At 42.7% G+C, this 19,909-nt stretch overlaps 1 protein-coding gene across 1 annotated transcript in view; it reads left to right on the top strand.

Moving 5' to 3' along the window:
- LOC119928919 (vesicle-associated membrane protein 2-like) overlaps window positions 1-19,909 on the top strand; it is a 243,805-nt gene that overhangs the window by 28,329 nt on the left and 195,567 nt on the right. The gene's annotated exons all lie outside the window — the stretch shown is intronic.

Here is a 19,909-nt window from a genome sequence, read left to right as displayed (position 1 = left end):
GCCCACTATTTAGAAACTAGCCTGCTCCAGTGCTAGATGAAGTATAACGTGGCAATCCAACATCATTTTCATTCTGCAACACAACCTGTTTCATAGGACAGAAGCTTAACTTTATGGAAAATCCATGCTCGTTCAGTAATGATAGTGTAGTTAAAATCTCTAGGTGGGAATGGAATTGTAAACCCTCTTCAAAAAAGATGAAATCTTGTCAGTTAATGTTTTCTGAGCCAAATTAAATCATGTTGCAACCACCCATGAGAAAATTTGGAGGCAAAACAATTGGTGATGCCTGATGGCACTATTTGCTTCCACAGAAATGGTCTAAATCAGGTGCCACACCATAATTACCCTTATTTTCTCTCCTTTCTTTGGCCAATATTTTCAATCTTAAGAGCAATGGCTAAATGTTAAAATGGAATGAAGTCTGATTATGAACACAAATCACAGACAAAAGTGATAATTGGATTATTTCCAATACCTGCCTATTACTGTCTTCAAATATTTTATTATAATTTTTTTTGGAACTTATTTTCCTCACCAAACATGGGGATGGGAGGGTGGATAGAGGACAGGTTACTGAGAGTTTAGGAGGTGGACAAAACCTTAGATGGTAAAACCTTTGCTTGTGGGTTACAGAGTGAACCATTTCATTAGCTCTGAGTAAAGGTAAAAAAAAAAAAAAGCCTGTGAGTTTTAAACTTGCACTAAACATGATAGATGAGAAATAAACCTATGTATAAAAATACATATTAACCCAATTGAATTCTTAGTTCATTATACAAGTACAAATTAGAAAAATTAGTCCAACAACACTGTTTTCTAAGACATCACTTTCCTTGCCCTCTTCACTTTGCATTCTGTAAAAAAAAAAAAGACTGAGGGAATCAGGAGAAGGTATCACACAATAAGCTCTCAGGAAAAATAATTTTCTACATGAGTATTCTGGATAGCCCTCCAAAACCCTATTATTTAATTAACCAAGTTGTCCCTCCAATAATATTCCTCCTCCTACCTTCATTAGCAATGAGGGCAAAAACTCTTCCTTCAGCCTTCTGCTTTGTGCTCTGACCCCTCTCTGACCCCACGGTTGGGGACCACTTAGGAATTACTTTCAGTTTTTCAGGTTAAGGAAGGAATCATTCCTTCCACCACTAGTCTCCTCCTGACACCGACAGGCTTCCCAAATAGCCTTCCAAACTTTCTGAGTCACTAGGCAACTCTTATACAAGTTAAAGGCAGTAGTACAACACAGGGTCAAAACTCTGTAGCTGTTTGACTTACTGTTCTTCCATTCGCTGAGCAGCCACCTTGCTAAATGAAACATTTCACTTCTGTCCACTTTTTCATAACCCTATCCACCGTGGAACTTCACAAGGCAGAGAAAACACAGCTTGACTTGCTAGTGGCATCAAAAGTCATCCTATGACACATGAGTTGAACAGATTTGAGTAGGAATTCACTGAAGCTGCAGCCTCAGAGACTGAAAGATTTTTCCTCAGGGCTGAAGCTTGACTCCACCTTCTGACTTTGGCTGCTGACTTGTTAAGGCCACAGCTGTGTCTAGTTTGGATTCACTCTACCCTGGCCAGGAGAGAATCGAACAGCTGTGAATCTTTCCAAATTATTCTAGAAACTGCCATTTGTCAAATGACTACTGGGTAAAATGCACTGTATAAAGTATTGGAGGAAGTAGCCCACAAAAAAGTGGTAGTTAACATTAAGAAGAAAAAAGTAAACACTATTTCACTGCAAAGAGATAAATGGTATAATGGTGTCAGTTTGCCTAATTTTTTTTTAATAGTTGGTTAAGCCTCAAGTCTTTGTGGTAGTTTTTAAAGTCATCTGGGAAGTTCTTGGTTTATTTAGGGCCAACCAGATGCTAATAAGAAAATATTATTACATTCTCTAGACAGAGTTGACATTTCCTCCTAATGTGTAGGTGGTACTGGTGGGCATGTAAATGCCAGAGTGCGGCCTCCCAGGAGAAAGTAATTTCTGATGGCATCATCAGAAGGTCCAGTCATGCAACAAAAACCCCTCCTGGGCAACTTTCCACAGAATTAAGCCATTTCATCTTCCTCTAATCTTCCATAACTTTATCTCATTATGCTGCAAATGTTCTACCTCAAAGATGACTTTCCTGTAGTAACTTTGCATTCTCTGGGCAATGTCACTGAGGGAGATGGGGAGACCAAGGGTTTAAAGAATCCTTGCTTCTTTTAGGTCCTGTTTGCTTACAAATGAGTTTTTTAAAGCTTCAGATTCTTTAATTTTAGATCAAAGGACTAATGAAAGTTATTGAGAAGCAGCATGGCATGGTAGATAGAGTATAGGCTTAGGAGTCAGAAGGTCATGGGTTCAAATCCCTGCTCTGCTACTTCTCTGCTTTGTGACCTTGGGCAAATTACTTCACTTCTCTGGACCTCAGTTACCTCATCTGTAAAAGGGGGATTGAGACAGTGAGCCTCACATGGGACAGGGGCTGTATCCAACCCCATCTGCTTGTATTTCCCCAGTGCTTAGTACAGTGCCTTGCACATAGTTAAGCACTTAAATACCACAGTTATTATTATTTTGTTTTTAACATCTGCCTCATGAACTCTAGCTCCATTTAGAGAAGCAGTGTGGCTCAGTGGATAGAGCCCGGGCTTTGGAGTCAGAGGTCATGATTTCAAATCCCAGCTCTGCCAATTGTCAGCTGTGTGACTTTGGGCAAGTCACTTAACTTCTCTGGGCCTCAGTTACCTCATCTGTGAAATGGGGATTAAAACTGTAAGCCCCCCGTGGGACAACCTGATCATCTTGTAACCTCCCCAGTGCTTAGAACAGTGCTTTGCACATAGTAAGCACTTAATAAATGCCATCATTATTATTATTATTTCATTTCTCTGTAGCCTCCACTAAATTCAAACGCTGCATCTTTCTTTTCTCTGTGCCTCCAAAGCTGTTATTGCGTGGCTAAAGGAGTTTAAAACCCATTAAGGGGAGTGGCATTTTGCTATCAAGCCTAAAGGAAGATAATTTTTCCCTCTGGATTTGAATTCCACACTCCAGTTGACACTAAACTTCAGCCTTCATTCTGCCACATATAAGGCTAGAGATACTCTATTTTCAGAATATTTGAGGGCTGAAAGGGGATTCAAGCAAAGACAAGAAGAAAGGGTATGATTCTTCTACATCCAACCACTTGCTCATATCTTTCCTCCTGAATAGAATTCCCTCTCTCATGAGGTCTGCCAGACCACAGCTCTCTTTGTTTTCAAAGCCCTCCTACAATCCCACCTACTCCAAGAGGCCTTTCCTGATTAATTTCCTTCTTCCCCAGGTCATATCCTGCCATCTACCACCAAGTAGTACTAACAGTAGCATTTATTGAATGCTCACTCAGTAGTAGACATGTGGGAAGTACAGAATAACTGTGACCTAATCCCTGCCCACAGGGAGCTTGCATGCTAACAAGGAAGTGGAACTTGAAAAGGTATACAACTTGGATGGTCAAAATAAATATATCAAGCACACAAACGCATATGAGTTTGAAGGAAGATGTAAATAAGTTAGTTAAGGGCTAGAATTAGCTGAAAGGATGACATGGCTCTGAGTGCTGGGAAATTAATCATGAACAGTGTTTGGGAGAGGTGGAATTTTAGGAGGATTTTGAATGTGGGGGAAGCTATAACCTGCCTGATGTAGGGAGGGAGGCAACTCCAAGACCGGAGGCGTGTGAGTGGGGGATGGAGGCAAGTGAGCTGAGAGGGAGGAACAGTTAAAAGATCAGCTGGGGAAGAGTAAAGACATACACTTATGTACTCAAACACTTCAGCACTTATGCACTTAGTCACCCTGAGAACATTTGTATGCATGGATATACTCATCTTATTTTTTGAACATCAACTTTCCATTCTTCTTTTCCTCCTATCTGAAAATAATTTTATGTATGTGACCCCCTGCTCCATTAAATTGTCCTTTCCTTGAAGACATGAATTTTGTCTCTTTCCTCTTTTGTACTCTCTCAAGTGCTTAGTTCAGTGCCCTGCATAGAGTAGGGGCTCAATAAATAGCATTGATTGACTGATGGCACCGTTGAGGTTCAGGTAGAGATCTTATGGTTTTTAGTGGGGCTTCCTCATTAGAAGAAATCACAAAATCTATCAATGGTATCTACTGAGCAGAACGGCCTAGTGGATAAAACATAACTGTAGGAGTTGGAGGACCTGGGTCTAATAATAATAATAATAATAGTATTTGTTAAGCACATACTATGTGCCAAGCACTGTTCTAAGCACTGGAGTAGATACAAGGTAGTCAGGTTGTCCCACATGGGGCTCACAGTCTTAATCCCCATTTCACAGATGAGGTAACTGAAGCCCAGAGAAGTGAAGTGACTTGCCCAAAGTCACAAAGCTGACAAGTGGCAGAGCTGGGATTAGAACCCATGACCTCTGACTCCCAAGCCCGGGCTCTTTCCACTGAGTCACGCTGCTTCTCTGCCACTTTCACAAGTGGTTGGACATAATAAGGGAAGGAGGAAAAAGCCCAGGTCTACCACTTGGCTGCTTTATGTCCCTGGGCAAGTCACTTCTCTGCTCCCTGGATTATTTTTCTACAAAAATGTTCGTTCTTGCCTTGGACGCTGGGAGGGCAGGGAGTGCCATGTGCTGTACTGTACTTCATTCATTCCCTTCAATCGTATTTCTTGAGTGCTTACTGTCTGCACAGCACTGTACTAAGAGCTTGGGGCTTTTTTAATGATATTTGTTAAGCGCTTATTTATGTGCCAAGCCCAGTTCTAAGTGCTGTTTGGTATTTGTTAAGCACTTACTATGTGCCAAGCACTGTTCTAAGCACCGGGGTAGATACAGGGTAATCAGGTTGCCCCACGTGGGGCTCACAGTCTTAATCCCCATTTTCCAGATGAGGTAACTGAAGCACAGGGAAGTGAAGTGATTTGCCCAAGGTCACACAGCAGACAAGTGGAAGAACTGGGATTGGAACCCACAACCTCTGACTCCCAGGCAAATGCTCTAGCCACTAAGCCACGCTGCTTGGAAACTGCAATTCGGCAACAAATAGGGACCATCCCTGCCCAAGAACAGGATCACAGGCCCAAGAGCTCAGCACAGTGCTCTGCGTACTATCAGTGCTCAAGAAATAGGAATGAATGAATGACCCAGCACTTAGTATAGTGCCTGGCACACAGTAAGCCCTTGACAAATGCCATAAAAAACTGCTTCCTTGATCAATCAATCAATCAATCGTATTTATTTAGCGCTTACTGTGTGCAGAGCACTGTTCTAAGCGCTTGGGGAGTACAAGTTGGCAACATATAGAGACGGTCCCTACCCAACAGTGAGCTCACAGTCTAGAAGGCAGAATCCTAGGACATTTAACTCCATCTTGCATGCCGTCTTTGCTTAGCTCATTAATCAATATTCCATGTGACATAGATTCAAGAAAGCAAGAAATGCTGTTTAACACTTGATTTTCAGAATTCCAGGCACACCTTTTGGGAAGATTTAGGCCTCTCCTGCCTTCCAACTCTATTTTAAGGTGAGATTTGTTAATCCAGATATCAATTCTAGAAATCAGAAGGATTCCTTACAAGTAGAAGAGTTGGAAAGGATAGAGGAAATGGGATGCTTTCTCCATTGGCCCTCTGCAGGGATAAGAAATTGCTTTTGAAGAGGAAAGGTTCCTCTAGTGGGTCATAGGCAGGATATTCTTGATGCAATTATTGCTCTCTACTTCACTATAACCATGGCTCATCATCAATTGTACCTCCCAATTGAGTCACCCTATTTGCATGAAAAGTTGTCCTCATGGTATTTCTTTGTTCTCCATTTCCGACAAATCGAATTACCTAAACACACATTTGATTCCACAAACATTTTTATCTTTGTTAACTCCCTGCTGTTTCCCTTCTTTTGAACATCATTCTTAGTTTTATGGATTTGATCTGAGGGAGTTGGAATGCTGCCTGGAATGGGAGACGGAAGGAGTTGGGGCCATCCGGTGGGAAATCAAAGGAATGTGGAAGCTGAATTTTATTTTCAAATTCCCTTGAGTGACTGTTGTGGGTTAATATGACCTTCGCAATAATGTCTGGGTGATCATCTACAGAGTGGGGCTGTTGATTTGTTTTGATGCCGAAAAATTAGGTTGTAACTCTAGCTTAGAGGCTAGCCCTGGCACATAAACCGAAGACTGACAGCATAGGTCAGTTTGCTCTCATCCCACATTCTGATACCCGCTGTCATTCTTGGAAGCAGTGGGTCCTAGTGGAAAGGGGACGGTCCTGGGAGTTGGAAGACCTGGGTTCTAGTCCTGGCTCTGACACTTGGTTTCTCTGTGAGTTTGGGCAAGTCACTTAATTCCCTGTTTCTCTGTACCTTTATATGTAAAATGGGGATGGAATATCTGTTTTCTCTCCTACTGATCCTGTGAGTCCCATGTGGGACAGGGACTGTCTGATCTGATTATCTTATATCACCCCCAGGCCTTCATGCAGTGCCTAAAACATAGTAAGTGCCAAACAAATATTATTATTATTATTGTTAATAATAACTTCGGCTCCACCACTGAACTGCTGTGGGACCTTGGGCAAGTCACTTAACTCCTCATCTGTATAATGGGGATTAAATATCCATTTCCTCTCTGCCTTTGATCATGAGCCTCATGTGGGACAGGGACTGTGTCCAATCTGCTTATATTGTATCTACCCTAGTGCTTAGAACTGTAATTGTTAACAAAAATCCACTGGCCCCATGGGGCTTTCACAACCTTTGATGCTCTGAAACCTTGCCTGCACTTCCAAGATTGGAGTACTTTTTGGGGGGCCCTGGAGTTAGTGTGTGTGGGGGTCCATGCTCAGGAAAGTGCAGAGCCAAGGGAAATTCTAGCCATGGTGCTTGTGCCATTGCCCCTCCTAGCAATCTGTTGGAAGTGGTGACTTCTCAGAGTATAGAGAGGTCATCGGTGAACAAAAATCAGCCTTTTTTTCTCCATTCAAATCACTACCACGGTAAACAAAGCATTTACCCTCTCCCGCCTAGACTACTGCATCAGCCTCCTTGCTGACCTCCCTGCCTCCTATTTCTTCCCACTCCAGTCCATATCTCACTCTTCTCCCTGGATTATTTTTCTACAAAAACGTTCAGTCTATGTTTCTCCAGTCCTCCAGAACTTCCATTGGTTGCCCATCTAACTCCACATCAAACAGAAACTCTTACTATAGGTAATAAAGCACTCAATCATCTTGCCCATTCCTACCTTATCTCTCTGATTTTCTACTACAACCCAGGCTGCACACTTTGCTCTAATGCCAACCCACTCACCATACCTCTGTCTTGTCTATCTTGCTGTCGAATACTCTCCCACATCCTGCCTGTGTCCTGGAACTCCCTCCCTCTTTGTGTCCAACAAACGATCACTCTCCTCACTTTCAAAGCCTTGTTAGATGCACATCTCCTCCAAGAGGCCTTCCCCAACTAAGCCCTCATTTCTTCTTCTCCCCCACCCTTCTGTGTCACCTTTGCATTTGGATTTGCACTCTCTATTTACCCCTCCCTCAGTGTCATAGAACTTATGTATATATCCATAATTTATTTATATTAAAGTCTCTATCCTCTTCTAGACTGTAAGCTTGCTGCGGGCAGGGAATGTGTCTACCAACTCTGTTGGACTCTCCCAAGTGCTTAGTAAATTACTCTGCACAAAGTACATTTAACAACTACAATTGATTGTAGTGAAGTGCTGGGCCGCAGTAGAAACCAAGTTCTCAGGTTAAAGTTTGGTCATCTTAGAGAAGCCAGAAGGTGGGCATAAGAAGGATCCTTTTCCCCCTCCCAAAACTCTAAAGGAACAATCCAGCTGAATTAAATGTACAGGTGAAGAAATGAAGTGTATACCATGTTGCAGAGTACTACCTGAGGCTAAATATTTCTCATTTTCATTTCACAGCACATTTTCTCAGTGGTCAATTTTTATTGTTGTTATATGTTCTCTCCAATGTTCCGCAAAGGTTCTCATTAAACCTGTGCTCCCACTCATGACTGTTCTCAGGAACCTTTAGGTGAAGTGAGAGGGCCTCCAATCAGAAGTGTCACTCAGCCCACAACTTTCCTCTTCTCAAACCCTCCACCAGCTCCCTATGTCTCTTTGCACCAAATAATTCCTCACAATTGGCTTCGAGGCTTTCCACTGTCCACCATCTGGCTCTACCTTACCTATCTGCTCTCTTCACCTCCTCTTTCCTAATCTGCTGTCTTCATTCCTCCCAAGCCAACCTCCTGGTTCATTCCTGATTACCCTGCTTCTGTCCCCTTGCTCACCCTGTTCTTCTGGCCTGGTACTCCCTCTTCAAATCAGACTGACTACAGGTCTCCCCACATTCACAGCCCTCCTAAAATCCCACATTTTTCAACAGGTATTCCCTGATTAGTATCCCAGCACCCTGAGAAATATCAATCAGTCAATAGTATTTATTGAGTACTTACTGTGTGCAGAGCACCATACTAAGTGCTTGGGAAAGTACAAATATAACACAGTTTGTAGCCATGTTTCCTGCCCTCGAAAAGCTCACAATCTAGGAGGGGAGATAGACATTAAATGATGGATATGTACGTAAGAGCCAGGTTGTGGGGTTGAGGGTGGAGTGAATATCAAGTGCTTAGAGAAGCAGCATGGCTCAGTGGAAAGAGCATGGACTTGGCCAGAGGTCGTGGCTCAAATCCCAGCTCTGCCACTTGTCAGCTGTGTGACTTTGGGCAAGTCACTTAACTTCTCTGTGCCTCAGTTCCCTCATCTGTAAAATGGGGATTAAGACTGTGAGCCCCAAGTGGGACAACCTGATCACCTTGTATCCTCCCCAGCACTTAGAACAGTGCTTTGCACATAGTAAGCGCTTAACAAAGGCCATTATTATTATTATTATTATTATTATTATTATTATTATTATTAAATAGTATAGATCCAAGTGCATAGGTGACCCAGAAGGGTGAGGGAGTAGGGGAAAGGATGGCTTAATCGGGGAAGACCTGTTGGAGGACATGTGGTGGAGGACATATAATTTCATGAGCCAACTCTATCAATCAATCACATTTATTGAGCACTTACTATGTGCAGAGCACTGTACAACAGAATTAGCAAACATGTTCCTTGCCCATAATGGGCTTATAGTCTAGCACTTATGAACTTATTTGTACCCATCCTCAGGACTCAAATGTTGCATGTGGGCAGGGTACATGTCACTTCCTTTTTGTTTACTTCCTAAGCACCTGGTACTATGCATTGCACAGCAGGCACTCAGCCCACAGTAGGGGTGAGATGTGACACCCTGTTTGCCACTATATGAAAGGAAAAAGAACCAACACCCCTTTCTTCCTACAACTGAGTAGTGCTGCCGTTGTAGCCAATGTGGTATCTCCCAAAATTCAAAGCAGTTGTCCAATTTGCCAGGATCTGACCCCAAAGCTGCTCATACTTCTGATTAAGATGAAACAAAAATACAAGAATGGCTTTATAGGAAGAGCCTCATCCTAGTGCAAATCTGCACTCATAATGCTCTTAATGTGGGCTGGTGATTAGTCTGTTAGTCAATGGTATATAACGAGAGGCTCATTAAATAGGGGCTACTGTTTATACAGCATTATATGGAGTTTTGGGGGGAGTACAACGGAAGCCAAGGATGCAGATCTGACCTTAAGGAGCTTCCTATCTAATAGGAGAGAGAGGCTGATAGAATAGATGCAAATAAATCATGCAAAAGATGGCAGTTGTAAGTTGAGGCAGGGGAAATGTACTTAAGGTAACACCTTGTATCCCCCCTAGTGCTTAGAGCAGTGCTCGGCACATAGTAACCAGGCAGAAACTCCTTACCCTCGGCTTCAAGGCTCTCCATCACCTCGCCCCCTCCTACCTCACCTCCCTTCTCTCCTTCCACAGCCCAGCCCGCACCCTCTGCTCCTCTGCTGCTAATCTCCTCACCGTGCCTCATTCTCGCCTGTCCCGCCGTCGACCCCTGGCCCACGTCATACCCCTGGCTTGGAATGCCCTCCCTCCTCACATCTGCCAAGCTAGCTCTATTCCTCCCTTCAAGGCCCTACCGAGAGCTCACCTCCTCCAGGAGGCCTTCCCAGACTGAGCCCCCTCCTTCCTCTCCCCCTCTTCCCCCTCTCCATCCCCCCCACCTTACCTCCTTCCCTTCCCCACAGCACCTGTATATATGTATATATGTTTGTACATATTTATTATTCTTTATTTATCTTCCTTGTACATATCTATTCTATTTATTTTATTAATATGTTTGGTTTTGTTCTCTTTCTCCCCCTTCTAGACTGTGAGCCCACTGTTGGGTAGGGACCATCTCTATATGTTGCCAACTTGTACTTCCCAAGTGCTTATTACAGTGCTCTGCACACAGTAAGCACTCAAATACAATTGATTGATTGATTGATTAATAAATGCCATTATTATTATTATTATTATAAAGAGGTCTTCCTGGTAGAGGTGGGATTTTAGAAGGACTTTAAATATTGGAACTGATGCTTTCTAGGGTATTTAGAGGAAGAGTAGCAGAGCCTAGGGGAAAGACCATGGCCTTGGGAATAAGAGGACCTGGCTTCTAATCCTGGTTCCAACATTGCCAGTTGTGTGACCCTTGGGCAATACCACCTACCTTCTCTTGGCCTCAGTTTCCTCATCAGTCAAATGAGGATTCAATATCTGCTCTCCCTCCTACTTAGACTGTGAGCCCCATGTAGGACAGGAGCTGTATTCGACTTAATTATCTTGCATCAACTCCAGTGCTTTGCACATTCATTCATTCAGTCATATTTATTGAGCACCTACTGTGTGCAGAGCACTGTACTAAGCCCTTGGAAGAGTACAATACTAAATGCTTAACAAACACCACAATCATCAGCAGCAGCAGAGGAAGTTCCACAGATTGGGGACAGCGAAAGTAAGCAGCCAGAGGCAGGAGAGCCGTGAGAGGGATACGGTTAGAAGAACAACTCGGGAAGAGCAAAGGGTGTGAACTGGATAGAAAGTGTGATGAGAACTGATATGGACAATGGAAAAACCTCAGGGAGAGGTCTTGAACCTAAGGCTAAGATGTTTCTTCTTGATGCGGCAGGGAAAAGGCAGCCATTGGAGAGTTGAGGAGTTGAGAGATGTGTGATGTCTTAAAAGATGATCCAGACTGCAGAGCAGAGTACAGGCTGAAAGCGGGTGAGGATGGAGGCTAGAAGACCAGCAAGGAGGCTAATGCTGTAATCAAGACATGGGATGAGAAGATCTTTTTAACCAGAATGGTGGATGTTTAGATGGAGAAAAAGGGTTGGATTGATTCAGGAAATGCTGTGGAGGAAGAAGTAATTATCATCGTAAAATGAGGGCCTTAATGATAACAAGCATTTTTCAAAATATTATGAACACCTGCAATTGTGATGTTCCACCGGTGGTTTGTGATTTGCTCTAATAGGCATTATTTCTTAAATAACCTCACGTCAGAAATGAAGGATACTTTTTAGATGAGTGAGCAACCTAGGTGAATATCTGATTTTATGGCTGGATTTTTTTCTCTTTCACTCTGAATGCATTCTGTATTCGCCATCTCACATGTCCATTACATCCAATCAGGGTTTGTTCCATCTCATGTTGTGTGATTAGAATTTTATGTCACTCTTCAAGCCAAGTACCACTAGAAATCAAACCCAGTTCCCATATTCTCATAGGTCAAGATGTCTTTGAACTGCACAAAACTGATTTTTTGACTACAGTGTTGATTTGTGTTCTTTGTGCTATTGATCTTCCTCAAGTCTATTTTTTGACATGTAGAATAATTCCTTTTGTTCTGAATTTCTTTAGAAGTTTTAAAATGTATTAACAGGTCAATTAAGGACATTTTGTATGTCCATGCCAAAAAATGCTTTGCGGCTGTATTACAATTTGCATTCTAAGACTGAAGGAGGGAAAAAAATGGGTTTTATTTGAACCACCCTGTGAAAATGATTGCATATTCAGTTCTTCCTGATTCTTCCACCTTTTTGTACAAAATAACTCTTCCTCAAAGCACAGTTGGAAAATAAATGAAATCTGTCAAGGAAAATCCATATGAGTTATTACTCTTGATGCTTTTTATCCTTCATACATTGCAGTCTCGACTCTCTAAACATAAGCACTAATAATAAAGATGATAATAGTATTTGTTTAGCACTTTCTTTGTGTCAAACACTGTAGTAAGCACTGGGGTGCACAAAAGATAATCAAGGCAAACATATTCCTTTTCCTTCATGGGAATAACATTTGTTGAGTGCTTACTGTTTGCAGAGATCTGAACTAAGCATTAGAACAGTACAACACAACAGAGTTGGTAGAGTCCCCGCCCACAAAGAGCTTATGGTCTACAGAAAGACAGACATTAAAACAAATTATGGATATGTGCACATAAGTTCTGTAGGGCTCAGGTGGGATGAATGTCAAGCACTTGAAGGGGACCGATCCCAGATAAAACAGCTATTTAAACCCTCACTTTCCATTTCAGGAAACTGAGGCTCAGAGAAGTCAAGTAACATGCCCAAGGTCACACAACAAACATGTGTTAGAGCCAGGATTAGAAACCGGCTCATCTGACCTGGATTCTATCTAATCCTCGGGTTCCAGTGCCATTTTGGAAATAATAAGTGGTCCATTTAGACTAACATTTTGTTTCCAGTTGGGAAATCATAATCTGCTTGGAGGTACTTTCATGGGGATAGTTGGTTTTCTGGACAGCCGTCCTCACTTTTAGGTAAGTACAATCTCTACCTTTTCCTGAAATACTGATGTAATTAAGGCCAATGCATTGCCTCTTTACTCAGGCTCTCCAAATTACTTGCAGTTGTGCATCCAATCTCAGTCCAATGTTTTTTCCCAACAATCCCCACTAGCTGTCTCAAGCAACTATGGTGGAAACAGGAAAGTGTCTTTGAGTAGGATTTTTTTATGGTATTTGTTATATTCTTACTACGTTCCAGGAACTCTTCTAAGTGCTGGGGAAGATGCAAGGGTATCAGATTGGATGTAGTCCATGTTCCACGTGGGGCTCACAGTCTTAATCCCCATTTTGTAGATATTGTAACTGAGGCACAGAGAAGTTCAGTGACTTGCCCAGGGTCACACAGAAGACAAGTGGCAGAGCAGGGATTAGAATCCAGGTCCTTCTAACTCCCAGGCCTGTGCCCTATCTAATAGGCAACTCTGCTTCTCAAGAAATTGAAAGTGGGAATAAAAAGAATGAATTGGAGAAATATGCAGAAGAGTTGAAGTCAAAACCTGAAGATTTTGAACATCTGGAAAGACTCCGGTCTCAGTTTCCATTTCTTGCTTTGTCTTTGGTTTTTTTTCTTAACCAGAAAAGGAACATTCTAGCCTTTTTCTTTCAGGGCAATAGATTCCCTACACCGTATTGCCAATAGAAATAAAGTAATCAATGATATTGGTTGAGTGTTTACTGTGTGCAGAGCACTATATAAACCCTTGGGAGAGAACAGTACAACAGAGTTGGCAGGTACATTACCTGCCCAGAAGGAGCTTACAGTCTAGCGAGGGAGACAGACATTAATATAAATAAATTACTCCAAGAAATGTTTCTAGCCTTCTACGAGGAGACCATGCAGATGGTTTGGGAAAAAGGGAGAAATGAGTTTTAGAAAGTGTGAGTGAGCCCTTTCAAAGAACGGCAGAACTAAAGGAAAGCACGGCCTAGTGGACAGGGCATAATCCCGGGAGTTAAAGACCTGGGTTCTAATTCCGGCTCAATCACTTGTCTGCCTTGTGACTTTGGGCGAGTCACTTCATTTCTCAGTGCCTCAGTTACCTCATCTATAAAATGGGGATTAACACTGTGAGTCCCATGTAGGACCTGGACTGTGTCCAACCTGATTAGCTTGTATCTACCCCAGGGTTTAGTACAGTGCATGGCACACAGTAAATGCTTAGAAAGTACCATTAAAAAATGGCATTTTACCTCCATTTTTCTTCAACTGCTTTATGCCAAACTTCTTTTCTTTCTAGAGAACACAAGAACATAAGATATTAAGTAATATTAGTACCCATCGGAGCAGTGGTCCATCCAGCCTAGTATTTTGTTTCCAAAAGTGCTGTTGAAAGGCTTGGAGGAACTGTGTGATGGTTGTCCTCTTTGACATACATCCTAATAGTTGGGGATATTCCATAAAATATCATATCCTTTCCTCTAGCTATCCACCATTAATCATTAGCCTGTGAGTTCATCCAAATCCCTCCTGAATCTACTGATAGTTTTGCCTACACAACTTCCAGTGGTCACAAATTCCTTGCACTCACCACCCATGGTGTGAAGAAGTATTTCCTGGTGCTTATTTTGACCCTCCCCAACCTTCAAACTTTTTAATAATAACCGTGGTACTTGTTAAGGACTTACTAAGTGCCAGACACTGTATTGGGCAATGGGGTGGATACAAGCAAATAGTCCATGTCCCAAATGGGGCTCACAGCCTCAATCTCCATTTTACAGATGAGGTAACTGAGGCACAGAGATGTGAAGTGACTTGCCCAAGGTCACACAGCAGGCAAGTGGCAGAGGTGGGATTGGAACCCATGATCTTCTGACTCCCAAGACTGAGCTCTATGCACTACAACTTACTGCTTCTCAGTGGGTGCCCCCTCTCTCATCCTGATAGCTTAGGTTTGTTGGACCAACAATTTTCGGCTCACCCTGCTCACACTTTTTTTAGTTTCACACTCTCTCTCAGTCTTTGTCTTTTCAGTTTGAAGAGACCTAATGTATCAGCATACCCAGCGCTTAGAACAGTGCTTTGCACATAGTTAGCGCTTAACAAATGCCATCATTATTATTACCTACTCCTGGGACCTCTCCGTCCTCCGATGATCTCGATTGTACCCTTTTTGTACCTTCTCCAGCTTTCCCGATCCTTTCTAAACTATGGTGACTAGAACTGCTCTTTTGGGAGAGCCACAAAGTCAGAATTTGCATGACTAATTTAACTTTGATTAGCAGGCTATTTTCCACTTAGAACACCTCCATTTAGAGCTTTCTCATTAATTCTAGAAAGTCAAATCACTCTGAGTTTAATTCCCCTATTCCTAGAAGACATTCACCCATTCCCGATAACTACATACCTGACATTTCCAGCAGATAGAAAGCACATGCACAATTTGGCAATTACTCTGTAGCAGTGTGGCCCAATGGAAAAAGCAAGGGCCTGAGAGTCAGAGGACCTGGGTTCAAATCCCAGCTCTGCCAGCTGCTTGCTGTGTGACATTGTTCTCCTGTTCTGCCTCCTATTTAGACCATGAACCCCATAAAGGGCAGGGTCTGTATCTAATCAAATTAACTAGCATCTACACCAGTGCGTAGAAGAGTATTTGACACATCAATCACATTTATGGAGAACTTTCTTTATGCAGAGCACTGTACTAAACACTTTTGAGAGTACAATATGACAATATAAGAGAGTTGGTAGACATGTTCCCAGTCCTCAACAAGTTTACAGTTTAGAGGGAGTTTACAATCCGGAGACTACAGTCTAGATGCATAGTAAGCATGTAACATATAACTTAAAAGAGATCACCAATAAATGATTGGCTGAGAGCTGAAGTTTCTACATGATTTGACTAGAATAGTTACCACTAGCTAGTTTACACTAAGGGACACATCATTTGTACCCTTGACCACAGCTAATAGGAATAAAAAATAGTAATAATTATAGGGATTTGTTCAGCCCTTAGTATAATAATAATAATGGCATTTGTTAAGCGCTTACTATGTGCAAAGCACTATTCTAAGCGTTGGGGAGGATGCAAGGTGATCAGGTTGTCCCTGGGGGGCTCACAGTCTTAATCCCCATTTTACAGATGAGGGAACTGAGGCACAGAGAAGTGAAGTGACTTGCCCAAAATCACACAGCTAAGTGGCAAAGTCAGAATTTGAACTCATCACCTCTGACTCTCAAGCCCGTGCTCTTTCCATTGAGCCATGCTACTTCTCATGTGTCAGTATGTGTCAAGCACTGCATTAAGCACTGTGTTACATACAAGATAATCATGTCAGACATATTCCCTGCCCCACAAGGGGCTCACAGACCAATCAATCAATCTATCAATGATATTTATTAAGTGCTTACTGTGTGCAGAGTTCTGTACCAAGCACTTGAGAGAGTACAGTAGTGAAGGTAAACATGATCCCTGACCATAAGTAACTTAGAGAAGCAGCATGGCTCAGTGGAAAGAGCATGAACTTTGGAGTCAGTGGTCATGGGTTCAAATCCCCATTCCACCAATTGTCAGCTGTGTGACTTTGGGAAAGTCACTTAACTTCTCTGGGCCTCAGTTATCTCATCTGTAAAATGGGGATTAAGACTGTGAGACCCCCATGGGACAACATGATCACCTTGTAGCCTCCCCAGCACTTAGAACAGTGTTTTGTAAATAGCAAGCACTTAATAAATACCATCATTATTATTATTATAAACTAGGGTGGTACATTAAATCACAATAAACACAATAAGTTAATTTTTAAAAAAATGTATGTAAGAGCTGTGGAGGTGGGATGAAAATCAAAAATTAAGGTTTATAGACCTAAGAGAATGGACAATGCAGAAAGGAGGGCAAAGCAGGGAAGAGGGAGCTTAGGAAAGAGATGCGATTTTATGATGGCTTTGAAGGTGGAGAGATAAGAAAGGTGTTCTGCCAAATATGAAATTGGAGGGAGTTCCAACAGCAGGTCCTGGCTGTGTGATTTTGGGCAAGTCACTTTATTTTTCTGTGCCTCAGTTACCTCATCTGTAAAATGGGGATTGAGACCGTAAGCCCCATGTGGGACAGAGACTGTGTCTGACCTGATTTGCTTGTATCCACCCCAGGGCTTAGTACATTGCCTGGCACACAGTAAGAGATTAACAAATACCACAATTAATTAATTAGTTCCAGGCTAGAGGAAGGATGTGGACAAGGGGTCAACTGTGAAATAGATGAAATCAATGTACAGGGAGTAGGTTGGTGTACAGTGTGAGGGAGATCAACAAGGTAAGGTAGTATAAGGAGAGTTGATTAGTGCGTTAAAGACAATGTTATGGAATTTCTGTTGGATGTGGAGACAGATGGTCAACTACTGGAAGTTTTTGAGGAGGGGGTGATTTTGAGTGATTTGTTTTGAGTGATTTTTTCTTTCTAAAAAATGATCCAGGCAGCCGAATGAAGTTTGTTTTAGAGAAGAGAGAAGCAGGAAGCAGGGAGGTCAGCAAGGAGGGACAAGAACTATTGACTCCCCATTTCTAAAATGGGGAAATTGAAGCACAGAGAGCTAAGTGAACTGTCCAAGGTCACAAGCAGGCAAATGGATGAGCTGGGATTAAAACCTAGGTCATCTGAATCACAGAACCATGCCTTTTCCACTAGGCAACACTGCTTCCCATGTGTGTGGAATGTAAGAAGCCCCTGAATTCACCTTAGCTTCAAAGTCCAGTCTGCTGCTCATATAGTATTCCACATGGAGTGGTTTCCTATATAACATTTTGATACAGAGCAATGTGAACTAGTGGAAAGAGCCCAGGTCAGAGGACTTGGGTTCAAATTCCAGTTCCCCCATGTAATAATAATAATAGTACCTATTATGCACTTACTATGTGCCAAGCACTGTTCTGAAGACTGGGATCAATAAAAGGTAGTCAGATTGGACACAGTCCCTGTACCATGTAGGGCTCACACTTCTAATTCCCATTTTCCAAATGAGGTAACCGAGGCCCAGAGAAGTGGAGTGACTTGCCCAAGGTCACACAGTAGACATGTGGCCGAGCCAGGATTAGAACTCTTGACCTTCTGACTTCCAGGATGGTACTCTATTCACTAAGCCTGTGTGACCTTGGTCAAATCACTTAACTTTTCTGTGCCTTCATTTCCTCTTCTGTCAAATGGGGATGAAATGCTGGGTTTTTCCTCCTACTTTGACTTGTCCAATGAAGGACAAGGACTGTGGGAAAGCTGAATTCTATTGTGCCTATGTTAGCATTTGGTAAAGTGTTTGGCACATGGAAAGCACTAAACAAATATCATAATTTTTACTACTGAGTTTCTCCTTTAATAAAAGCAATGGGGGTGCCCGCAAAAACTGCAATTTTAACTTTCAAAAAGACGGTCTATCGGCAGTGGATCGCTGTCTTAACCCTCCCAGTGAGGAAGTTTCATCCCCCACTTCCAGCACTTAATTTGTCCTGGGGAAAGTGTTGGGGCACCGAAAACCAAAACTGCAGGGAGTAGTGGAAAGAGCATGGACTTGGGAGTTAGAGAACCTGAGCTCCAATCCTATCTATGCCACTCGCCTGCTGTGTGACCCTGGAAGAGTCACTTAACTTCTTTGGGCCTCAGAGAAGTAAGATGGGGATTAAGACTGTGAGCACCATGGGGGACAAGGAGTGTGCCCAACCTGATTATCTTATATCAAGATATATCAGATGCTTCTGATCAAGCAGCGTGGCTCAGTAGAGAAGCAGCGTGGCTCAGTGGAAAGAGCCCGGGCTGTGGAGTCAGGGGTCATGGGTTCGAATCCCAGCTCCCCCACATGTCTGCTGTGTGACCTTGGGCAAGTCACTTAACTTCTCTGTGCCTCAGTTACCTCATCTGTAAAATGGGGATGAAGACTGTGAGCCCCACGTGGGACAAACTGATCACCTTGTATCCCTCCCAGCGCTTAGAACAGTGCTTTGCACATAGTAAGCGCTTAACAAATGCCATTATTATTGGAGAAGCAGCATGGCTCAGTGGAAAGAGCCCGGGCTTTGGAGTCAGAGGTCATGGGTTCAAATCCTGGCTCCGCCACATGTCTGCTGTGTGACCTTAGGCAAGTCACTTAACTTCTCTAAGCATCAGTTACCTCATCTGTAAAATGGGGATTAAGACTGTGAGCCCCACATGGGACAAGCTGATCACCTTGTATCCCCCCCAGCGCTTAGAACAGGGCTTTGCACATAGTAAGCGCTTAATAAATGCCATCATTATTATTATATGTACTCCAGTACTAAGTACAGTGCCTGACACATAGTAAGCCCTTAACAAATACCAGTGATAGAAAAAAAAGATATCCTTCAATCATATTTATTGACCCTTTACTGTGTGCAGAGCACTGTTGTAAGCACTAGGAAGAGTGCTATTAATTACTTAATTAACCTAATTAACTTATATCTACCCCAGAACTTGGACTATCTATCCCTTTGACACATGGTAAGCACTTAACAAATACCATATAAAAAATGAAAAAAAAATCCCAGTGCTGGTAGACACATTCCCTGCGCACAGCGAGCTTACAGTCTAGACTGAAGTTATCTCCTCCCACCTCAGAAAGGTTTGTGAGTGGAGGGAAGGGGTAGTTTGAATAGCAGGTGCTCTACTCCTTCCACTCTTTATCTAGAGCCCCCATACTCCACTCGCCGAGAGATTCTTGCCATGGAGTGAGTCAGCCTGTCATCCAGAGAGGGCACCTGGGCCCTTCCCAAAGGTGCAGGGGCTCTGAAATAGCTCCTGAGCCTGAGCCCTGCCACACCTGGCACTACTGACAACACCTGGTTGTCAGGAAAATTCTGGAAAGTCTGGTTTGTGTACTCTCTAAACTACACAGCCCAGCCGAAGTAGGTAAAAGAGTTGATTTGGTTACGGAGCTCTCGCGTGAAAGAAAAATGTATCAGAGTGCCAAGATTAATTTAATTACCATTCTGATGCTGGCTGAGGTCATTGATATCACACCAGTTACACACAAACACACACACACACCTGTTTTACACCCAATCATATTTATTAAACACTTACTATGGGTAGAGAACTGTACTAAGAGCTTGGAGAGTGCAATATCACAGAGTTGGTAGGCACATTCCCTGCCCAC

Source organism: Tachyglossus aculeatus, chromosome 1, assembly GCF_015852505.1.
Source record: "Tachyglossus aculeatus isolate mTacAcu1 chromosome 1, mTacAcu1.pri, whole genome shotgun sequence".
Taxonomy (NCBI): Eukaryota; Metazoa; Chordata; class Mammalia; order Monotremata; family Tachyglossidae; genus Tachyglossus; species Tachyglossus aculeatus.
Note: the sequence above shows the minus strand (reverse complement) of the source record. Positions and strands in the feature narration are given on the sequence as shown.